Genomic DNA, 19,325 nt, shown 5'->3' on the forward strand with positions numbered 1-19,325 from the left:
ATGCAGGGATGTTTAAAAATAAGCCTGCACACTTACCAACAAACAAAAGCCACAAACCACTCTTCCTTGCTCTCAAATACAAGACTAACTCATGCAAACATTATTAGGGCTTGCCTTTTAACCCATGACGGCTTTGTAAACTATTTGAATGAGCCAACAGGGAGGTGGAGGAAAAGGTCATGGAAATCTGCCCTCAATCAGAAGACCATGATTTCCCTCCCATCCAAAAAAAGTAAGATTTGCCCATATTTCTCCCTCACTTAGACTTTACTGTCCCTGTTTTCTACAGAGATTTATTGAGAGATCCATAGAAAGCAAACAGTTGCTAAAGACTCCTGGTTATTATAATCTTTATCCCACAATTAATCTGTTCATGTTTAAGATGCCGTTGGACTTTTTGGTTGGTTTTTAAAAACTCTGCCAAACTGCGCCTGATGACATTAGGAAGTTTGCCTGAACAAGGTCTGCATGACTTGCTCTATGAAGAGCAAATATGTTCTCTGCAGGTTTAAGACCAAATATTTGGGGAAAGACTGCTGCCATTGACAGGCACAAACCTGAACCCATCTAAATTAATTCCTCTATTATCAAGACACTTGTGGGAAAGAAAGGAACCTCAGACACAAGCCACCTGATTCTTATATGGCTTCCAAAGCCTAAAATGCATGGTTCCTAGAGAGCTTAACTGAATATTAAACAGTTTGGAAAGCAAACACACACACAAGCCCGACCAATCTTATACCAGCTTGGGAGAAATACACACTGAGCGAGGAGGAACTTTTCACATTTGTTATCCCTATGTTGCGATAGGAGGCATTCATGTGTACACACTATACCTTTAAAATGCATTTTCCCCCCTCAAAGAATTCTGGGCTGTAGAGGTTACACCTCATGGAGTTACCATTCCCAGCAACCCATTAACAAACTACAGTGCCCAGAATTCTTTGAGGCAGAAAATGTGCTTCAAATGTGCTTTAAAGGTATAGTGTGTCTGTAGTTGGAGTAAAATTACAGTGCTTTGGTTGAAAGAAATTGCCAGGGAATCATTTCCCAGGTATTCTATAAACCAGCACTAAAGGCAGTCATCACAGCGCTGCCGTTGCCATGATGCAACATAACTGATGGCCATCACAGCATTGCTAGGAATAGGATCCAATTTGTCAGGGCTAGTCCTCAGCATTGACCAGCTTAGTGTAAAGCCAAAAGGTGTCAAGAGTAGCATTTGAAAAGAAGGCAGGGTTATAATTCATTTTCAGTATATTTTCTGGGTCTGAGTGGCCCAAAGGAATAGGAGTGTTAACAACAATACCCCAAAATACGTATTGCCAAAGCTGTGTGGTGTTTTATATCACAAAATATCAAAAAGCCTCCATAAATCTTAGTTGGTACTGACATGTTCCAGTTGGGGTTCATAGTTAACCTCTCCCCACCCCACCAAAAAAAACAGATATAGTGTTATCACGTCAAAACTTACAATGATGTTTTGTGCCACAGAACCCCAGGTTTAGTGTCACTACCCACAAAAATGCCAACTAAGAGATGACAGCACAAAACCTGACACTTGTGGCACAAAACTACACAACACTTTTGTCTTCTGAAGCAATACTAGATGGGGGCGGGTTGGAGCTAACAATCCTTAAAGAAATGACTGTTAAGGAAGCAAGGGTGCTGATGGAAACAATGGCACAAGGAATATCAATTTCCGGAAACCACTGGGAGTGTGCTCATGCACTTAGGTTCTGCTTTGAGCTTCCCAGAGGCAACTGAGTGGCTACTGTTAGAACAGGATACTGGAGCAGTTGTGCAGGCTCAAAAATCTCTTCCTTCACCCTACAGACTGGCTCTGATGGAAGGTTTGCTGCATTAATAACATTGCTGAAGGAGTATAATGGGCATGGTAGGAGTTAACAAGCTAAATGTGTTAAATGTGTAGCCCAGTGAGTTCAGGCGGCAAGCTGTGGGGCATGTGGGCATATTTGTAATGTGATTTCTTTTCTGGGTCAATGAGATGGTCTAGGGCAAGGCTGAGGCCTATTTCTGAGAATCTGGATCCTGTTCCTTGGGAGTGCTGTGGTTGCCACCAATTGTCTTCTAGAAATATAGGAAGCGGCCTTATACCAAGACAGGCCATTGGCTCATCTGGCTCAGCACTGGCAACTGGCAGCAGCTCTCCAGGATTTAATGGAGGGCTCCTTCTGTATGCTCTACCACTGAACTATGGCTCTGGTCTCTGTGTTATCACTGGAGGCCTCAACTGTGCACCTCAGCTGCACAGATGTGGCCCTGGGTCTTCCAGTTGCTGATCTCTATTTTAAACCCACAGCTAAGGGAAAATGAATTTGGTCCGTAGAAAGGATTTTATTTCACAATCTGCAGAGTTTAAGGAGAATTATCTCTGGCCTCAACCAAGCATACTTTAGGGAACTGTTTAGCTAATGACAAAGCCTGTGGGGGGGGGGAAGAGAGAGAGAGAGAGAGAGAGAGAGAGAAAGAAGATCCTCTGTGTATTCAATAATATCATCTTACAGAGAGTGCTATAGAATCCTCAAGAGAGACAGTTGGCTCCGTTGTGTTTATATTGGGAAGTCAGCCTCCAAGACAGCTCTCTGAGGGGGTGATTGATGGAAACACCACTGCATAGAACATCATCATCTTAAATAAAGCTCCTTTCATTCTAAAAGTACTTTGCACCATTGATTTACAGGAGCCACTTCAACAGTTATTGAGATGAGAAGAACAATAAAAAAGGACTAGCGTCTTTCAGTGAAGTGTCAAGAGTGAGGCTCAGGAACACAACCCTTTTCGATCTGGCCTAACTTTGCTAAACCCAGCCTCACTCCAGGCACTTTCACAAGGAAAGCTAATTTCTTGCACCTGAAGCCCTAATGCAGGACTACTGTGTGCTGCTGCTGGGTAGGGAGGAAAGACAATATCAGACTACCATTTTAGGAAGAGAGTTAAAAACAAGCTGAAATAACCTGCTGTGCATTCTGATGCAAAATGACTGTGAAAGTCAGGATATAAATTTGCATGAATTGGTAATTTCTTCCCTTCCCTCAAGCCTAATTGCCTTGGGATGGAGTGGGAAGATTTTCTGTAGTGAGGAAAAGAGAGGTGAGAGGAAGAGGAGGAGGGAGGAGAAAGAAGAGGGGGGCCTCTTGCTCTGGCCCTGCCCACTTTGAGCTTCAGCCCCGCCCACCCTGACTCCAGCCCCGCCCCCCTGCCCCCAGGGAATGAAGGCTTCAACATTTCCCTAGAAGCAAAGTAAATTCTGTGACAAAATAAAGGGCACTAATGATTATGCACTTAAACAGACAGGAGTGACTTGTGGACAACTTCTGCTCTCCTTGTGTGATGGCTCTTCTTAAATAGGCAGCTTGAGAGCAGAAGTTGTCCACAAATCCCTCCTGTCTGTTTTAAGTGCATAATCATTAGTGCCCTTTATTTTGTCACAGAATTTGGCTGGTTAAGAGGAAAACTGAGGAAGTGAGTCACACAACATTAGGCCTGAGCAAAAGATTAGTCTATAAATACTTCTTGAAGATACTGACAAATGGAAGGAAACAGATGATAAAGGGAGGAGATTCACTGATAAACGGACACCTCAGAAAAATGCACACTGATGAAGAGAAATCTTGGGCATAAGAAAACTGATGGTGGACGAGTAAAAAGGCAACAGTTCTAGAAATAAGATAGTGACTCATAACCAAAACAGGGAGACATGTAATTGTTGCTTAATACACAGGATTCTGATTATGTGATTAGGAATGTATTGACAGGGATGGAGATTTCCTTGCTAGAGTTTATGAGGACATAGCTTTCATATTCCCACCTCTTTAGAGTTGAGGTGGCTGGTGACCATGAACAGGGCCTTCTTACTTTTCACATCCCACCTTTGGAATTCACTTCCCAAAGAAACAGAGTTAGCACGTCTCCACTCTCATTTATATGGCAAGCATATTAAAAACATTTCTCTTGGGCATTTTCCTAAAGATTGCTGCCTCTAAATTGCTCCCTTTCTCTGATGTAGTCTTGGTGTGTTTGGCTCTATTGGCTTTTTTAAATGCATTTTTAAAAAAATAAGTCAACTTTTAAACATGATTTGATAGTTTTACATGAGCCACCTTAATAATTTAATAATAATAATAACACTGGTCAACAACAAATTTGTTGTCTGCATTTTTTCAGTTGATTTAGGATGAATCTGATGCGCTGAATCCAAAAATCACATTGGTTTTCCTCAATCAGGTCAAGTTTTTGAGCTATGTCCACATGTCATTTTTTTACGGTTTTGTTCACATGTACGCTTGTGTGGAACATTTTAGAAGTTAGTGGGGGTAAAATACCATGTCAAATAATTGTTTTGATTGGAAATGATTATTTTAATGACAAGAAGTATTCAGGTTCGATAGTTCTGGGTGATTATGTCGAAAAGGGATCAGTTTGAAGTCATAAAACCTCGAAATCTTCCATAAATTGGTGCGGCAAAGCATAAAGTTGGGGGATCAAAACTAAGTTAATGGGGCAGCCGCCCCACGAAGTATCCTGATCTTCAATCAGCACGTCGTCCTGTAGCTCATTGTGATGAAATTCCAGTGCCTATCTTCGGAGAACTTCCTGACATTAGTGACAAAGATGCCTCCAGTGTTGAAGGACATGAAGAAGAAGAAGTGGTTCTTGAAGATGATGCTCCACATCCATTTTCCCAAAAGGAGTTGAATGATCTAGTTCGCGACCTCAGCTTGTCAAAGGACTCTGCCGAACTGTTGGCATCCAGATTGAAGGGGGGAAAACCTCCTCTCTGACAGTGCTTGCATCAGCTTCTTCCGCAACAGGCATCAAGAGTACCTCCATTTTTTCTCGGAAGAGAAGGACTTGGTGTACTGTGCAGATATTGCGCAACTTCTGCTCAAGCTTGGAGTGCCACAGTACGAACCCAAAGATTGGAGACTGTTCATTGACAGCAGCAAGCGCTCACTGAAATGTGCTCTGCTACACAACGGCAACCAGTTTGCCTCTATACCCCTGGCTCACTCGAGTACACTGAAGGAGAACTATGAAGCGGTGAAGTATGTGCTGGAGAAAATTGGTTATGATCAGCATAAGTGGTTTATTTGTGTTGACCTGAAGATAGTGAACTTTTTGTTGGGACAACAGTCTGGCTTCAGCAAGTACCCATGTTTTATGTGCATGTGGGATAGTAGGGACCGTGCTCAGCATTACACGAAGAAGGACTGGCCTGTGTGGGAGGAATTGGTGCCTTGCAAAGAAAGGAACGTCATCAACGACCCTCTGGTGGACAGAGACAGAATACTCTTCCCGCCGCTGCACATCAAGCTCGGCTTAATCAAGCAGTTCACCAAGGCTCTGGACAAGGATGGTGACTGCTTCACTTACTTGTGCCAGGCTTTTCCAGGATTGACCATGGAGAAGTTGAAAGCTGGCATCTTTGACAGTCCTCAGATCCGTCAGCTCATCAGAGATCCAGAGTTCGGAAACTCAATGAACAAAGTGAAACTGGAAGCGTGGAAGGCATTTGTTCTGGTAGTGAAGAACTTTCTTGGCAACAATAAGGCCAGAAACTACACAGAACTTGTCAACAACATGCTGACTGCTTTCAGAAACCTGGGCTGCAACATGAGCGTCAAGATGCACTATCAATTTTCACATATGGACCGGTTTCCTGAGAACCTGGGTTCAATGAGTGACGAGCAGGGGGAGAGATTCCATCAGGACATGAAAGAGATGGAGACCAGGTATCAGGGTCGTGGGACGCAGTCATGATGGCTGACTACTGTTGGACTCTGAAGAGGGACCTCCCTGCCGCTGAGCATTCCAGGAGTTCCAAGAAACGGAAGTTCAAGCCCTGAAGTTTGAAAAATGGTGAAGCAACATGCAATTTACGTATACTTACCTTTATCAATGCCCACCATTCAGTTTACAGTAAACCTGACCTGATGGAGAGAAACGGATGCCATTTCCTGATTCAGCAGTGCAAAAATACCCTAAATCAGTTGTAGAAATCTAGACAACATTCAAAAAGTAAAAAATTGTTGCCCAGTGTAATTTATTATTTATACCCCACCCATCTGGCTTTGTTTCCCAAGGCACTCTGGTCGGCTTCCAACAGAAGATTAAAAATACATTACAACATCAGTCATTAAAAACATCCCTAAACAGGGCTGCCTTCAGATGTCTTCTAAACGTCAGGTAGTTGTTTATTTCCTTGACATCTGATGGGAGGGTGTTCCACAGGGTGGGCGCCACTACCGAGAAGGGCCTCTGCCTGGTACCCTGTAACTTCGCTTCTCGCAGTGAGGGAACCGCCAGAAGGCCCTCGGTGCTGGACCTCAGCATCTGGGTTGAACATTGGGGGTGGAGACACTCCTTGACATCAAATGTAAAGGCAACATAGGTGCCAACTATAGGAGGCCCAGGAGGCCTGGGGGCTCTGATGCAACTTCCGGTACAAACCGGAAGTCACGTTGGGAGGTCTCGCAAGGACTCGGGCATGATCTCCGAGGCCCCACAAGGCCTGGGCCCCAAGTTGGCGCCCGTGAAAGTCAAGATATAAATATATTAAATAAATGTAGCAGAACCTGCTGGAAATGAACTGCCTGGGTCCACCAATCCACGCTGGCAGAGATGGGAGCCCTTGCTTTTTAACAAGAGGAACATTTAGCACACACCTAGAGCAGGAATACACATTATCAACAGCCGTGAAACCAATGACTTACCATAATCTGAATGGACCAGAAATGGATGCAAATGTAATTCCAGGATGTGCCACTAACTTGCAGCAGAGCCAGGGACCACTTTTTCAGCCACATTTCTGTTCCTTCCTTACAGCAAGCCGTGGACAGATTTACACAAGTTTCCCTGCCTTCCATTTTGAAATCCAAGCACATTTGTCACTATTAATAAATAGGAAGCCTCATTCCTATCCTTTCCAGAGGAAGGGAAGGGGGCTGCTCAGAGACAGAGTGGGGGGTGCAGTATATTGCATTGTCCAACACCAGGGCTGTGATTCCATGCACACTTACTTTGGAGTAAACACTACTAAAATGGGTGGGACTTACCGTATTTTTCGCTCTATAAGACGCACTTTTTCCCCTCCAAAAATGAAGGGGAAATGTGTGTGCGTCCTATGGAGCGAATGCAGGCTTTCGCTGAAGCCTGGAGAGCGAGGGGGGTCGGTGCGCACCGACCCCTCTCGCTCTCCAGGCTTCAGGAAGCTATCCGCTAGCCATGGGAAACCCAGCTCTCCCACGGCTAGCGGAGACCTTGCCAGCACCCAGAAGCTTGGGGCGCGCTGAGCTCCGCACGCCCCAAGCTTCGGGATTAGCGCAGTGCTCCGCTAGCCCTGGGAGAGCCGCGCGGCTCTCCCACGGCTAGCGGACTGCTTGCCGGCACCCAGAAGCTTGGGGCGCGCGGAGCTCCGCACGCCCCAAGCTTCGGGATTAGCGCAGCGCTCCGCTAGCCCTGGGAGAGCCGCGCGAAGTCGCGGGGCTCTCCCAGGGCTAGCGGAGACCTTGCCGGCACCCAGAAGCTTGGGGCGCGCGGAGCTCTGCACGCCCCAAGCTTCGGGATTAGCGCAGCGCTCCGCTAGCCCTGGGAGAGCCGCGGGGCTCTCCCACGGCTAGCGGAGACCTTGCCGGCACCCAGAAGCTTGGGGCGCGCGGAGCTCCGCACGCCCCAAGCTTCGGGATTAGCGCAGCGCTCCGCTAGCCCTGGGAGAGCCGCGGGGCTCTCCCACGGCTAGCGGAGACCTTGCCGGCACCCAGAAGCTTGGGGCGCGCGGAGCTCTGCATGCCCCAAGCTTCAGGATTAGCGCAGCGCTCCGCTAGCCCTGGGAGAGCCGCGCGGCTCTCCCACGGCTAGCGGACTGCTTGCCGGCACCTAGAAGCTTGGGGCGCGCGGAGCTCTGCACGCCTCAAGCTTCGGGATTAGCGCAGCGCTCTGCTAGCCCTGGGAGAGCCGCGCGAAGTCGCGGGGCTCTCCCAGGGCTAGCGGAGACCTTGCCGGCACCCAGAAGCTTGGGGCGCACTGAGCTCCACACGCCCCAAGCTTCGGGCTTAGCACAGCGCACCTGGGGGGGAAATAAAAATTTTTTTCCTTTATTTCCCCCCCAAAAAACTAGGTGCGTCCTATGGGCCGGTGCGTCCTATGGTGCGAAAAATACGGTACTTCTGAATAAAGATGCAGCAGTGCCAGTGAGAGGATGGTTCTCAGTCAAGCTCCCCTCCCCGCTCTGTTGCTACAACAGCCCCAACCACCAACTAAACCAGATCCTGAAATTAATCCTCCAGGGAACCAAAATTAACAGTGCTTGTTGCTAAAAACACAAGTGCTTCCCTCTCCCTATACTCTCCACCTTCCCAGCGCCACATAGTTTTGAGAGGACCCAACAAAATTGTTGCTCAGCTGCTTTGAAGAGCCCTCTGTATACATCAGAGGGAAATCAATGGGCAGCCCATCAACGAAAAGACAAGGGCGGTTTAAAAAGGCAGTTTATTGGCAAGCCGGACACCAATGCTGGAGGGAAGGCACAGCAGCACCTGAACTCTGCAACAAAACTGGGGAAAGCACATTTCTCTGAAAGTGGAAATGTCAGCCCAGTTCCAGTTCCCATGGCAAATCCTCTACACACCAGAGGTTTTCAAACTTTTTGAGTCCACGGCTCCCTTGACCAACTACTTTCTTTCTGCGACACCCCTGTGAGGCTCAGGAGCCCAGTTATGTCACCCCTTGTCTGCAGAGCTGGCAGCATTTCACCCTTTTTTGAACACCCTCCCTCATGGAATATTCTCTCAGCCTCCTCTCCTGTCTCTTTGGGTGTCCTTGGGCAGCCACTGCTCCCCCGTGCTCCAAAGAGATGTGCCCCCTCATGCTGCCCCACAGGGACCTGGGAAGAGGATGCCCCCAGCCTCAGTGGCCCAACAGAGACTGGCCAAAGGTGAACATGAGGCAGCAGTGGCAGCAGCAGGGCTGCCACAACAAACAGCTGTGCAAGCCTTTAGAAGGCAGAAACTCAAGAGGGCATCAGAAGAGGGAGGGAAAGAAAGAAGGACAGAGGCCAGTGTTGACTGTGGCACCCCTGACCACCATTCAAGGCACCCCAGGGTACCACGGCACACTGGTTGAAAAACACTGATCTACACTACAGCATGGCTGGCTTACCCATCACCCTCAGGATGTTGCTGAACTATAAAGCCCATCACCTCTGACCACTGGGCCATGCTGGTCAGGTTTGATAGGAATGTCAGTCCAGCAATATCTGGAGGATGACTGATTAGCCACCTATGCTCCACCACAAAGGTAGAGGAAGCACTCCCATAAAGGGATCAGTACACAGTTTACCGCACTGTTAAAATGCTTATACACAGTGCCTATCAAAGTGAATGTAGCTAAATGGCTCTTTTCTTTTCTTTCTTGTTTTAAGCAGCAGGATTCTAAATAATTTCACATAAAAGAAGCACTTGCGTTGCTCCCTTTGTATTCAGCTGACGTCTATCTATTGAACACAAAAGCAGTGCAGTGACTGAACAGACACTATACACTGGATGCACAGAGGTTTCATAGCAGGAACTACTGCAGGCAGCTAGAGCTTGTCCATATCATCACTTTTTGTCCACAAAAGAAGCATACAGCTGTTTCTTTTTTACTTGTGCAGGATCCTGCCCTCAATTTCCCAGTAATTTGAAGCAAAATACCTTATATGTTTAAAAAGCCACACTTTGTGGACAGACCATGTCTATCACCATACTGAATGCAACTGCACAAGTCATAGGTGCCTACTGGACATGGTCTTTTGCAACACAAATGGGGGATAAGTGACACAACTATCCCTCTCTCAAGCCACTGCCACCTTAAAAAATGCCTTCGAGACTAAGAAAGAACATGGCCATCTTTCTCTTCCTCCACTTCCCAGCTACCCCCATGTCTCTGAAATGGGACAGGTGAACTGTATTTGAACCGAAACACAGGGGAATTTATTTCACAAAGACAAAAATAAGACTGCTCTGAGATCTACTGGGTCTCATAAGAGGAATAAGGATCTTTGCTCTCCACTGAGAATGAATGTACAATCAAATACAACTAGTTGTATTTGGCAGTAACCAGCTGTATCAAATGTTAGACATACTCAAAGCAGGCACACTGAAATTATTGGGTTTAAGTTAAGAACCCACTGAAATTAAAGGCAATAATGGAGTGTGACAAATATTGGATACAACCTACCGGTAATTCTTTTTTTACTTCCAATAATATACTTTCAATAAATGTCTTAAGTTGTACCAAAGCCGACTCATTTAAATTATAAAATCATAAAATGTTTCAATATACAACCAAACATGATGAACACTATCTTCCATTTTCTTCCAGAAATCACCAAAGGGCATAATGCGTAAGATTGATATCTGACACCCAGCACCTCTAACCATCAATATGGTCAGTTCCATAAATTGTGCTTGGGTTCTGCAAGGTGATGTATAATCATATACACTTATGTTGACTCTCCCTCAGAATCAAAGAAACAGGCTGAAAAAGGTAAATTGACTGCTTATTATGCATAACAATCCCTTTCCTATATGTCTTTATAGTGTCAAAAGGTAATATAGTTATTGGTCACAGGCGGAATAATTTACTCTGGTTTCTATTACTAAGTTGAAAAAGAATCAATTCCTTTCCCATTTTTTGAAGGAAAAAAAAAAAAAAACCACTGAGGCAACACAAGGCTGCTGCATCCCAGGGTAAAGTTTCCTGCTTGGCATGTAGGTTTAAATGCAGGGACTCTTAACAGCCACCACTGCAAGTGGGGAAGTATGCGGGGAATGATTTCTAACTTCCCTACCCAGTTTATTCCTGAATGAACAGAACTTGTAAAAATATAGATTTTCCTTGCAATGTATTTGAACCTGACAGTGCTTTGCTCCACCCAAGTCCTGTTTACTCCCACCCAACCACGCTGAGCTAAGCCAAGGTAACACAGGGGTGGGGAACTTTTCTCAGTCCAAGGCCTGCATTCCATTCTGGACAATCTTCCAAGTAATAATAATAATAACAACAACAACAATACCAGTGGCAGGCAGTGAGACCGGAGGCAAAAGCAGGCAGAGCACTTAGTGTAAATTTTATCTTTACACAGTAGGCCAATTTCGACACACACAACCCCCTCTGTCCTCCATCCAGCAAGAAAATACATTACAGTGGTACCTCGGTTCTTGAACTTAATCCATTGCAGGAGTCCATTTAACTCCTGAAACCGTTCGCAAACCAAGGCGCGGCTTCCGATCGGCTGCAGCAGCTTCCTGCACTCAAGCAGAAGCCGCGTCAGATGTTCGGCTTCCGAAAAACATTCGCAAACCAGAACACTTACTTCTGGGTTTGCGGTGTTCGGGAGCCGATTTGTTTGGGAGCCAAGCCGTTCGAGTAACAAGTTACCACTCTATCAGAGTTCAAGGTCATATTTTAAAAGATGTTTTTCTAGCCCTGGCAGGTGGGAGGGAAGGTAAGGGGTAGGTGTTGGTGCAAATGAAGCAGAAACAAGTAGCCAAGAGACGGTTTGCCACATGTTGACTGAGGGGATGGGCTTGGGGTCTAGCAGTAGGCCATAGATTTAAGGTTCATATTACCACTGGGAACTGTGGGCCTTTTTTCCAGCATGCAATGTTGAACTGTCTCTGCTACACTGGCTTCTCTTTAGCCATCTGTGTGGCTAGTAGCAAAGTCCAGCCTGCCCCGCAGGAGTGGCTCCTCTCAAACTGGAATTAATACTGGCTTTGTTTTCATTGCAGGAGGCCCATATGCTATTTTAGGGCAACTTCCAGCACTCTCTGTGGGAGCTGTACTCAGCAGTCCTAGGGCAGCATGTTTCCTTTAGGAACAAAAGGAAATAATGTTCCTGGGTCAGAGGACATGGTTTTTGAGAGGATGGGCGGAGGGGGGAAGCACATTTCATGGAACAAGGCTGGTTTAAGCTGCAAAGTGTTGTGGAACAGATTGCATGGGATAGCAAATTCCAGAGGGAATCCAACTTCCCTTACACACACACACACGTGTGTCATTTAAAGAAAAATCAGTTTGGGTTCTTGGACATTTTCACGTCTAAATGGATAAATAAAAAATGAGCCTTGCACTGCTGCAGAGACAAGTGTGAGGGTCTGCTCCTGTGATTCCCCATTGCTAACACTATGAGCACCCCAAGGATGCAACTTGGCAAATGGCATGCTAGAAATGCTGGCACGAGGTGTGTGTTTACTCCATCAAGAATCCCGTTCTGTTACACAACCTTCAGAGCAGGGGGTGGAAAATCAGCTATGTTTCTTTTAAACACATGTTTTCTTTGCCAAAAGCAATTACATATTCAAAGTGAAGGCAGCTAGAATTTTAACATGGCAGGCAGTCTTTTTCTTGTGAAAACCTATTGAATTTATTCCAAGTTTGCTTTTAAAACCCACTGACATAGTCCATGCCTACTTACATTGATTTTCCACGACCCCATTAATTTTTAACTAAGTTTAATGTGAGCAAATGAAAGACTGACAACATCACGGCAGGTTTTGAATTTTGATGACTGGAGGCATATCCTGAAATCCAAGCGAAGTTCAGGGCCCCACCATGGTAAATACTTGCTTTCTGCCTGCTACCCCTGCCTTCAGTCAGACCCTCCCACCTAAGCCAGTCTAAAGTAAATGCTTAAAGAAGCCTGGTCACAATGTGTGTTAAGCCTGTAAATCGCTATTCAACTATAGTGACTCAGAATCACCTGCAGCCAACCAGACATTTTTAATATATAAATGGGAAGAGAGTATGCCCTTTATATTCTTTCAGCCTATCAATTGCCACTAACAAAGGCATAAAGGGGAGGGTACAAGCAAATAGTAAAAGTATGTGTAAGCTAATTTGCACATTTGAGATATATGCCTTTTAGTACAGTGGTACCTCGGGTTACATACGCTTCAGGTTACAGACTCCGCTAACCCAGAAATATTACCTCGGGTTAAGAACTTTGCTTCAGGATGAGAACAGAAATCGTGCAGCGGCACAGCGGCGGCAGGAGGCCCCATTAGCTAAAGTGGTGCTTCAGGTTAAGAACAGTCTCAGGTTAAGAACGGACCTCCGGAACGAATTAAGTACTTAACCCAAGGTGCCACTGTATTTGGAATCTCCACACTTTCTTCCATTGCCACAAGAGGCTGAATCCACAGAGGTAAGGAACTGAGAATGGCATAAAATGGGAAGACTACAGAAGTGAACCTAAAAAGATGAGGACCTGAGAATGAGAGATGAACTCCTTTAGTTGGCCCACCCACTAACACTTGGGACAAAACCTCCAGGTCAGCAAGGTGCACACATTCCCAGTCTAGGAAAATGTGCTCTCCATGTATCCACATTTCAACCTGGGTAATGGTCCAAGTTAGGTCTAGACCAGTTGCAATCCTATGCATATTTACACAAGAGCAGGTTCCTCTGAAATAAGTTGGGGCGTACTTTGTAGAAAAAGATTGTAGCTTAATAACTAATCAGTTAGGCTTGCTTCAACCCAGTAAACGTGATAGGTTCAGGCCACAGCTAACTCTGCATGGCACCAAGGCTACACATAGACTAGCTCTCCTAAACTCACAGAGGAAGCCTGTGCCACCCAAAGCAAGATGATGTGTCTAACCTTTAAAAATAAATAAAACAGTGTTATTCTTTCACAAACTCTTTCACAAAGAGATGTATGTTTTGGTCCGGAAATTAACATGCTCTCCAGACATCTCTCACCTTAGAACCCTTGCTGCAATGCAAGACCCAGAATCTGATTCATTACAGTATTTCACTCCAAACTCAGGTAAACTTGACTTTCTTATGGCCTGCATTGTTTAAAAAATGGACTTTGCTCCTTTAAGGCTTGGTTCCAGCCCTTGACAGTCAATGCCAGGAAATTCCACTGCAGCCTGCAGCTTTTTGCCTTTGTTTGTTCTAAGATCCTAGATACAGTTGCCCAGAACTGCCTACAGGTCCAACTGCCCTTTGCAGTCCTCTCTTCTTTTTTCATTTTCCCCTCACAGTTGCCTGAGCCACACCATTTGCCCCTTTCCCTGCTAGGCCACAACCCTCTCCTTTCCTCCATCATGGCCTGCACACACATAGAAACACGCAGATAAACACATACCCTCCTCAGTCAACTGAGGATCGAAACAAATGATACAACCGCAAGAAGCATATGCCCTGCCCCACCCCAGACCGTGCAAGATTGTACAATCCATTAGATAATTAAGAGGTGCAGCTTCCTGGATGCCCTAGCCAGCCTGGCACTGTGCTGTAATGCAGCACTGCAAGAAAAAGCTCCTTTTACTATAATGTCTTCCCATTATTGAGGAGGGAGGGTGTTTCCACAAGAATGAAAGGAAACAGCATTAGCTGCTTCTGGAGCCCAAAGGGGACTCTCAAAGGCCTGTATCAGGGGAGGTCACTCTCCAGATACTGTTGGATTACAATGTCCATCATTCTCAGGCATCAGTTGGGGCTGATGGAAGTTGGGAGCCCAACATCTGAAGGGCTGCAGGTTCTTCAACTTTGTTCTATACCATTCACATTTACAGTTCTTTAGAAAATGTAGTGAAATATAGTTCCCAGAAATATCATGGGAGGAAGTGAACAAGTGCTTTATCATTGCCTGCTTCCGCTGCTACATGTGTAGGGGTAACCTGCATCACGCCTCAGAAAAGATGCATATGAACTATTTCTGCATTTGTCTCACCACAGAGAAAGATATCCAAGTACCTTCTTCCCATGTTACGGTGGTAAAATGGCTCACTCATGCTTCCTCATCATGTGCATAACTGCCTTCAGAAGTCAAGAGTAGTCAGACAGGTGCAGAGTTAAAACAGGCAGATCGCATGGAGCCCCTGCAAAGTTTTCTTGCATGTTCAATACTGAACTTATATTGCTGGTGATGGGTTCTGAAACAAAACTTTCGCCCCTGAGAAACACTTCAAGATAAAGGGCCTTATGCAATCCCTACTGTAATCCAGTAAATAACCCTGAATAGTAAAATGTATTTGATTTTTTTTAATCTGACATTTCATGTACATTTTATTTTTTTAAAAAAAAAAAGTTAGACAGCAAATGAAATGATGCATTAAACAGATTTAAAAGTAGCATAGAGAGCCATCTCTCTGGAATACATATTCATTTCTTTTCTGCCCTGCTATGTACTCTACTCCAATTGGTTTTTGCCAAATGTGCATATATATATGGTGGGCAATGATGGGTGAAGTCTCTGAAATCTCTCACATGTACTCAATGTTATTCCACCCAAGCAAAATCATTTCCAGCTGACTGTTTGCCCCAACCTTGTTGACCTAAGTAAGGCTTGGATTCCCAATGGCTGAGCCCTTAATCCAGGCACTGGATGAACCAAAAACCCCACAGCACAGGAAATGAACTCTTTGAAGGTGTGCCTACACAGTTAAGCCTAAAATCCAGATAGCAAAAACTTCCCTCTGAAGCCATATACTTTTAGACGGTTTTCCACATTTTCTTCACTATTATCACAGCTATCCAGAAGGAGGAAGGGTCCAGATTAGACAGATTGAAACTGACTGTGTTGCAGAATCCTGCTGTACAGAAGTTCATTCTTTTCATATGCTTTTCCTTAACTATTGTGATGGCCAGGATGTAGGCAGAAAGTTTTATTTTAAACAGAAAGAAAACATTTAAGTGTATATAAGCCAACTGTATCCTTTAGGTTTCATGCTAAAGAAACATCAAGATACTAGTCTGAATTTTTAGTCAGAACTGTTTGGGTTCCTTAGTTGGCATTTCCAGCTTGCCCTTTTAATCTTGTGGCTTGTTCTGTTTTTGTTACACTGCATTTATAAATAGTTGTCACACTTTCTGCACTCCACACCCTTGGATTCTCATGATGAAGGGGTGGTTAAGAAAAATGTTATGAAATAAACGGGAAAAAATGCGGTATTGAGAGAGGAATTTGAGCCACCCATGCGTTTCAAAGCAAGAGGAACTCTACCCTCTGCTCTCTCCCCCTCACACACCAAGTTCGAGCTCACTCCCTCGGAGATCAAAACAACATTCACCTTCGTGGGCCTCGTACCTTCTTCTCCCCGCGCCGCCCTTTGCAAGCCTGACCCCAACCGAGGGGCCCCTTTCGGCGCTCCTGCACCGCCCACCCTCCTCCTCCTCGAAGCAAAAGGCATCTTGGCTTCCCAAGACCTGCGCAAAGAGGAAGAGAAGTCTCCCATCCCTCGCACTCTCACCAAAGCCGCTTTCACTAACTTTGCGGGCCTCGCGCGCCCACATTTGCTCCCCTCCTCCTCGCTCAGCTCCAGAAAGATTCAAACCTGCCCAAACAACCTTGCAAAAGCAAGCCCGCTTTCCTTGCTCCCGGCTTCAAGGCCACAGCGCGAGGGTTGCCTTTGTTGCAGCTCCAGGTGGATGGATTTCCGCCGCCGCCCGCCTCCCCTCCCCTCTTTCTGGCCACTTGCTTGGCTTTCCTTCCCTTACACGCAAGCAACCTCGTGCGCGCACGATCCAACAAACCCCCGGGCCCCAGAGCCGGCGCAGACCTATTACCTCGCGATGACGGTGGTCTTCTCTCTTCTCGGCGAGAATCCGTTTCCAGACAGCGCGGCGAGCGAGAATGCAAAGCAAGCCGCTACTACTCCGCAGACCCCTCCCAGTTCTCGGCCCCTGCGGCTAATGGAATATTTTTAACTGTTTGAATAAACTCTGATCTTTCTCTGCGACGAGTCTGGGACGCCTAGCGGGAGAAGGCGATCATTGCCCTTCAGTTAGGCGGGGCAGAGAAAGTTTGAATCCTAGTCCTCAATCAGGATTGTAGGAGCGACGATTCTGAATGGAGGCGGATTATTCCTATACTCTGGATTCCCCAAGGGCGGGGCCATGTCGATTATTTTTTAAATTGCTTTCTAAACCCATCTCTTTAGGGTGCATATACCCTCCCAAGGTGAGTTACAGCAACTCACATGAAACACAACATTTAAATTCTAACATTTATTTTTATTTTTTTTTAAACAATTTATTGGGTTTTACAATAGAAATGAACATAATAAACAGTGTAACATTTATCTTAACATAATTTCACATTTTCTTTGGACTTCCTCACATCTCCCTCTCCCACTTTCATCGTTATAACATTTTGTCAGCAATTTATTATCTTATTTACATTCTTATATCCCTTCTATGTTTCATAATCTAGTTCTCAAAAAGGGTTATATTTTCACAATCTTACTTATTTTCTTAAAATCCTCTAAATTTAGTGGTGCTCAGTTATTTTGATCTAGCATCCTGTTTAGCATTCACTCAAATTACAATATTTTTGTAGATAATTCTTGAATTTCTTCCAATCCTCCTCAGTCCTCTCTTATCCCAGGTCACGAATTCTGCCGGTCATCTCAGCCAGTTCCATGTAGTCTATCAGTTGCATCTGCCATTCTTCCAGTGTGGGTAGATCTTGAGTTTTCCAATGTTTTGCGAGAAGTATCCTTGCTGCTGTTGTTGCATACATAAAAAATGTCTGGTCCTTCTTTACCACCCCTTGGCCGACAATACCCAAAAGGAAAGCCTCTGGTTTCTTAGTGAAGGTATATTTAAATACCTTTTTCAATTCATTATAAATCATTTCCCAGAACGCCTTCACTTTAGGGCAAGTCCACCAGAGGTGGAAGAACGTTCCCTCACACTCTTTACATTTCCAACACTTATTGTCAGTCAGGTGGTAAATTTTTGCAAGTTTGACTGGGGTCATATACCATCTATAAATCATTTTCATTACATTTTCTTTCAAAGCGTTACATGCAGTAAATTTCAATCCAATACTCCACAACCTTTCCCAGTCCTCAAACATGATATTATACCCAATGTCCTGTGCCCACCTTATCATAGCCGATTTAACCATTTCATCTTGTGTATTCCATTTTAACAGCAAGTTATACATCCTTGAAAGTACCTTAGTCTTTGGTTCTAACAATTCTGTTTCTAGTTTCGATTTCTCCACCTGGAACCCTAGTTTCTTGTCATTTTTAAAAACTTCTTTAATCTGAGCGTAATGTAACCAGTCTCGCACTTTGTCTTTCATTTTCTCCAAACTCTGCAATTTCCAGTTATCTCCATCCTTTTCTAGTATTTCCCAATATTTTGGCCATTTAGCCTCCATATTGGGTCTTTTTCGGGCCTTAGCTTCCAAAGGTGAAAGCCACCTTGGTGTTTTATTTTCCAGCAAGTCTTTATATTTTGTCCAGACATTAAACAGTGATTTTCTGACAATATGGTTCTTGAAGGCCTTATTTGCTTTAACCTTGTCATACCATAAATATGCATGCCATCCAAAAGCATTGTTAAACCCTTCCAAATCTAACACATCAGTGTCTTCAAGAAGTAGCCAGTCTTTTAGCCAGCAGAACGCTGCGGCTTCATAATACAACTTTAAGTCTGGCAGGGCAAAGCCCCCTCTTTGTTTTGCATCAGTTAATATCTTAAACTTAATTCTGGGCTTTTTGCCCTGCCAGACAAACTTAGAAATATCTCTCTGCCACTTCTGAAAGCACTCCGTTTTGTCCAAAACCTGAAGTGTTTGAAATAGAAACAACATCCTTGGCAATACATTCATCTTGATATAAATTCTAACATTTAAAATAGCAGTAAAAACATTAAAGCAGACCAAAAAAAAAGTGGCAAAACCATAAAATCACACAAATGCTCACTGGAATTCGTGTGGAGCAGAAGGGATGGTACCATTATTTTAAATTACTAGAAGCTGCAATCCCATGCAGCTTTAAGGCACATCCAACTCTTATTGATTTTGAAGAGGTTGCACCAAGGTTGGGAAATTCTTTGATCTGCAAAATTGCGCCAGACAATCGCCATTGATTACTAGTACAGTAAAATATGCAAGTCTTAAATCATATATTGTTTGAGGACTACAATTAACCTTCCTTGTGATGCTTCTGTTGCTGCAGGTATGTATTTTCTCAGCACATAAACCACACTATTTTGTCCATGGTAAAATGCAACTTCTGTTTCCCTATCTATCAGGATCCTGCCCACTGTGATAAATATGCTTACACACGTGTGTATGGTCCGGTTTGTACATTCAACAGAGTCAATTGGCAAAGCTTTTCCTGAATTGAGACACTTGTGAGTTTCTTCTATAAAGTTTCAATCACAAAGTGGCTAACACCTTCCAAAGTTTTATACAGTACTCTTCAACCAACTACAATAAAGATTCCTGAGGCACCTTAAAACTAGCACGTTTCACATAAGCTTTCTCAAAGTAGAAGAGTTTTCTCCATCAGATG

General features: G+C 44.7%; 1 protein-coding gene and 1 long non-coding RNA gene across 4 annotated transcripts in view; one reads left to right on the forward strand and one right to left on the reverse strand.

Annotated features, from left to right (window-relative positions):
* CD151 (CD151 molecule (Raph blood group)) overlaps positions 1-16,732 on the reverse strand; it is a 42,780-nt gene extending 26,048 nt beyond the window's left edge. The window contains exon 1 of one of the 3 annotated variants that reach the window (XM_081011692.1): positions 16,575-16,732. The gene's annotated coding sequence lies outside the window, so the exon portion shown is untranslated. Of the gene's footprint in view, positions 1-16,362; positions 16,388-16,574 lie in introns of those variants that run through there. The other 2 variants (XM_081011693.1, XM_081011694.1) reach the window with 2 other exon arrangements.
* On the forward strand, positions 37-16,073 carry LOC308480357. Its single transcript, XR_013988068.1, has 3 exons — positions 37-1,853; positions 10,384-10,548; positions 14,752-16,073. It is a non-coding gene; the product is annotated as an uncharacterized lncRNA (long non-coding RNA).
* Positions 16,733-19,325: the final 2,593 nt, after the last annotated feature.

Source organism: Podarcis pityusensis (genome assembly GCF_964106645.2).
Source record: "Podarcis pityusensis genome assembly, chromosome: 1".
In the NCBI taxonomy this organism is placed as follows: Eukaryota; Metazoa; Chordata; class Lepidosauria; order Squamata; family Lacertidae; genus Podarcis; species Podarcis pityusensis.